This window comes from Bicyclus anynana, chromosome 18 (assembly GCF_947172395.1).
Source record: "Bicyclus anynana chromosome 18, ilBicAnyn1.1, whole genome shotgun sequence".
Classification (NCBI taxonomy): domain Eukaryota; kingdom Metazoa; phylum Arthropoda; class Insecta; order Lepidoptera; family Nymphalidae; genus Bicyclus; species Bicyclus anynana.
The window spans coordinates 6,403,534-6,408,533 of NC_069100.1; the positions used below are offsets into that span (position 1 = coordinate 6,403,534).

The 5,000-nt window shown below is 50.3% G+C and overlaps 2 non-coding genes across 2 annotated transcripts; both read right to left on the reverse strand.

Moving 5' to 3' along the window:
• Positions 1–597: 597 nt before the first annotated feature.
• On the reverse strand, positions 598–754 carry LOC128199119 (5.8S ribosomal RNA). The gene has a single exon (XR_008251796.1). It is a non-coding gene; the product is annotated as a 5.8S ribosomal RNA (ribosomal RNA).
• A 165-nt stretch (positions 755–919) lies between these two features.
• LOC128199023 (small subunit ribosomal RNA) lies at positions 920–2,822 on the reverse strand. The gene has a single exon (XR_008251727.1). It is a non-coding gene; the product is annotated as a small subunit ribosomal RNA (ribosomal RNA).
• Between the last annotated feature and the right edge of the window lie 2,178 nt (positions 2,823–5,000).

The following is a 5,000-nucleotide window of genomic DNA, read 5'->3' on the forward strand; positions in this document are numbered from 1 at the left end:
TGACGGGAGCGGCGACGGCGAGATAGCGGAACCTCCCGAACACCACATCTCCCGCGACCGTTAAAGCCGCGCGATTCAGTGCTGGGCTGATTCGCGTTCGCTCGCCGCTACTGACGAAATCCTGGTTAGTTTCTTTTCCTCCGCTTACTAATATGCTTAAATTCGGCGGGTGATCCTCCCTGATCTGAGGCCAACGATAAAAGTGGAGGCAGACGCGATATCCGTCGGCTCGACGGCGCCGTTCGCGCACGCGAGCGCGCTCCCCCGCCGCGAGGCGAGAGGGGCGCGCCGCGAGAGCGCACGGCGCCGCCGCGCGAGTCCGGACGTCGAGTCCGCCTACGCGTGCGCGTCAGCGGCACGCACGTACACGTGCGCGCGTACGTCGCCACAGATTCACCGTAAACGGAAGGGTCGGTGGGACGAGCGCGCACGGACGCACGCACACGCACACACGTGTGATATTTTTGAGCGGACCTGCGGAGCGCGTGCGCCGCCGCCGATCGAGAGACACTCTCGTCGAACGGCGCACGCACGCACTGCACCGGACGCGCCACGTGTCGCACTGTGTGGACAGTGTGGTGTGTGTATTTATGCAGCCGGCCCTCAGACAGGAGTGGTCCTGGATGTTTCTCCACGGACCGAAATGTACGTTCGAAATGTCGATGTTCAAATGTGTCCTGCAGTTCACACTATGACGCGCAGTTAACTGCGTTCTTCATCGACCCGCGAGCCAAGTGATCCACCGTCCAGGGTAATGGTTTTCGTTTTCTCGTTTTTTGTTGTGCACATGCGTTGTCGTTTTGTTGGGTGGTACGAGTGAGCGAGTGAGTGAGTGAGTGAGTGAGTGAGTGAGGTTAGATCGGTGCGTCTCTGACAACACGAGCACGCGCAAACGCAAACATGTGCGTACGCGGTACGTTAATGATCCTTCCGCAGGTTCCCCTACGGAAACCTTGTTACGACTTTTACTTCCTCTAAATGATCAAGTTTGGTCAACTTCCCAGCAACGCCGACGGCCGTGAAGCCACCGCGTGTCGGTCCGAAGACCTCACTAAATCATTCAATCGGTAGTAGCGACGGGCGGTGTGTACAAAGGGCAGGGACTTAATCATCGCGGGCTTATGACCCGCGATTACTAGGAATTCCTCGTTTATGGGGGATAATTGCAAACCCCAATCCCCAGCACGAAGGAGTTTCAACGGGTTGCCCGGGCCTCTAGGCCAGGGAGAACATGCTGATTCCTTCAGTGTAGCGCGCGTGCGGCCCAGGACATCTAAGGGCATCACAGACCTGTTATTGCTCAATCTCGTGCGCCTCGAAGACGCCGGTCCCTCTAAGAAGAACTTTAATACGCCGCCAGTGAGTTGCGCGACCGGAGTCGCGCACACCTAAATGACGACGCCTATTTAGCAGGCTAGAGTCTCGTTCGTTACCGGAATTAACCAGACAAATCGCTCCACCAACTAAGAACGGCCATGCACCACCACCCACCGAATCAAGAAAGAGCTGTTAATCTGTCAATCCTTCCGGTGTCCGGGCCTGGTGAGATTTCCCGTGTTGAGTCAAATTAAGCCGCAGGCTCCACTCCTGGTGGTGCCCTTCCGTCAATTCCTTTAAGTTTCAGCTTTGCAACCATACTCCCCCCGGAGTCCAAAATCTTTGGTTTCCCGGAAGCTGCCCGCCGAGCCATTGTAGTAACGTCGGCGGATCGCTAGATGACATATTTACGGTTAGAACTAGGGCGGTATCTAATCGCCTTCGAACCTCTAACTTTCGTTCTTGATTGATGAAAACACCTTTGGCAAATGCTTTCGCTGATGTTCGTCTTGCGACGATCCAAGAATTTCACCTCTAACGTCGCAATACGAATGCCCCCAGTTATCCCTATTAATCATTACCTCGGAGTTCTGAAAACCAACAAAATAGAACCGAGATCATATTCTATTATTCCATGCACGAAATATTCAAGCGGCATTTTGAGCCCGCTTTGAGCACTCTAATTTGTTCAAAGTAAAATTGTCGGCCCATCTCGACACTCAACGAAGAGCACCGCGATAGGATTTTGATATTGAACCGTCGCGTTAACGACGGCTCACCGACGATATGCTCCGCAGACGTGTCAGTATCACCGCGGATGCGGTGCACCGACAGCGCGGCGCACAAATGCAACTACGAGCTTTTTAACCGCAACAATTTTAGTATACGCTATTGGAGCTGGAATTACCGCGGCTGCTGGCACCAGACTTGCCCTCCAATTGTTCCTCGTTAAAATATTTAAAGTGTACTCATTCCGATTACGAGGCCTCGTAAGAGTCCCGTATCGTTATTTTTCGTCACTACCTCCCCGTGCCGGGAGTGGGTAATTTGCGCGCCTGCTGCCTTCCTTGGATGTGGTAGCCGTTTCTCAGGCTCCCTCTCCGGAATCGAACCCTGATTCCCCGTTACCCGTGACAACCATGGTAGTCGCAGAAACTACCATCGAAAGTTGATAAGGCAGACATTTGAAAGATGCGTCGCCGGTACTGGACCGTGCGATCGGCAAAAGTTATCCAGATTCATCAAAATTAACGACTTCGGACGCGAGGCCCTCCGTCGATTGGTTTTGATCTAATAAAAGCACTCGTCCCATCACTGGTCAGAGTTCTGATTGCATGTATTAGCTCTAGAATTACCACAGTTATCCAAGTAACCGAGTAAGATCTAAGGAACCAAAACTGATATATTGAGCCATTCGCGGTATCGCCTTAATACGGCTTGCACTGAGACATGCATGGCTTAATCTTTGAGACAAGCATATAACTACTGGCAGGATCAACCAGGGAGCAGATATTGATATTATTATCTAAGCTCTCTTCCCCCCGCCACACGACCCACAAACACACACCCACACTTCGTCCCCAACCCGGAAGCTCGACGGACACACGTCGCACGCGACAGGCGGGGGAGTGGGTGGTGGTGTGCGTGCGTGGCAGAGGGCCTCTGAAGCACGTGATCGCGCCACGGCTCCGGCGAACGGAGCGCGGCGCGGTGCCCGACATTGTGCAAGAAGAGCGTACACGACGCAATCTCACAGGACACGTCCTCCGACCGCACAGAAAAGTATGCCATTAGACACTCTCGCAGTGCTGTCGTCGGGTCCCAAAGAAACTTGAACGTTCTATGAACGAGACGTACATACCACACACGGCGCTCCACTGCTAGAGTGAAGCCGTAAGTGTTTTAACAGTGACTCTGCGGAAAACCACACGTGGGTCGTCGCCCGGAGTGTGAGAGACCGTCATCCAGACTCTCTGATTGCTCAATCAAGTTGGGAGTACACATTGTTCCAGGGCGACACACGATGCCGCCCCGCACACAGTAAATCAAGCTACCGACACCGTGGTTTGTGAATTTCTCGCCGTACGACGATTATACATACTACACGGGGTGTGGAAAAGCGTCAAACGCGATTCCGTCGGTTGCAACGCCGTTGTTTTTTTTTTTTTTGAACGTACGCGCGCGCACGCACCACGTTGTACATTCGTATATATACATACGTACACACACATATAAATTAATATATTAACATGTACGTACGTACACGTATATATTCAATTCAAACGTATCGCAAAAACACGATAACGCGCGCACACGCACAACACGCGCCGTGTCACGTCGACACCCGAGAAGAAAAGCGAGCGCCACCAGACTCTCACACAATCACCTCAAACGTCGACGCGCCACGACCCTGTCATAGTAGTAAACGCGCTGACGGCGCAATCTGTGTACATGTGTATGTGTTATTTTGAACGAATCAAAAAATCGAGCCGTTCGTTTATTGTGTGTCCCGAAAACGGGCCGGAAAAACATTTTCGACTACGAAAATGACTCGGAGGGGGGGGGGGGGGGGGGGGGGGGGTGGGGGGCGGTCGCCGCCGCCGCGGTTTGGGGGGGTTTTGGCGGATGGGGAGGTGTTTCGTGAACAACTTTTTCTACACTTTCTACTCGACTAGTTGTTGTTGTTGTTGTTGTTGTTGTTGTTGTTGTTCACTGCCCCTTTATCCACACGTAATATGAATATTGAGAAAAACGTGAATGGTGACTGTCCCCCGTCTTCATCACCAGACCCCCTATGCAGTCACAATCCATATGGTTCATCAAGTCCAAACACAAGGTAGCTACTGTGAACCGTCGAGGAGTTCCCTTAACTCCCCTTCATCTTCGTCACCAGACCCCTAATACAGTCACAACCTATCCAAGGTGGAAAGTTCTCATCAACACAAAATTATCAAGTCAAAACATAAGGTAGCTACTGTGAACCGTCGAGGAGTTCCCTTAACTGCCAACAAATAAATCAAGCCCAAACAAAAGGTACTGGTCTGTGTTTCGGCTCCATCATCAGACCAACTCCAGACCTTCATAAAATTGTAGTGGTTTAAAATACCTTATGAAAACACTAACAAACGCACTCACTAGCCGTCGTTACGATTTTCGAAAGTTCCCCTCAATTTCTCCAGGATGCCATCATCATCATCATGATCCTGACATGAAAAAAAATTTTAATAAAAAAAATTCAACCGACTTCCAACTCAAAAATTAACCTAAACTAAAAAGCAAAAAATAACATCTTACCTATGTGCTACCTTCTGATCAGTTTGAAGGCGGTGCCAAGCCAGTGATGTTTTAATTCAAGCCGCTTAAATTACACAATTTCTGTGGACACTGAATTGGCACCGCCTTCAAACTGATCAGAAGGTAGCACATAGGTAAGATGTTATTTTTTGCTTTTTAGTTTAGGTTAATTTTTGAGTTGGAAGTCGGTTGAATTTTTTTTATTAAAATTTTTATTTTTTAATTTTTAGTGTTAGCACACCTACTGAGTGTGAACTGACTGTCCTCCGTCTTCATCACCAGGCCCCCTATGCAGTCACAATCCATATGGGTGGAAAGTTCTCAACAATATAAAATTTATCAAGTCCAAACACAAAGTAGCTACTGTGAACCATCGAGGAGTTCCCTTA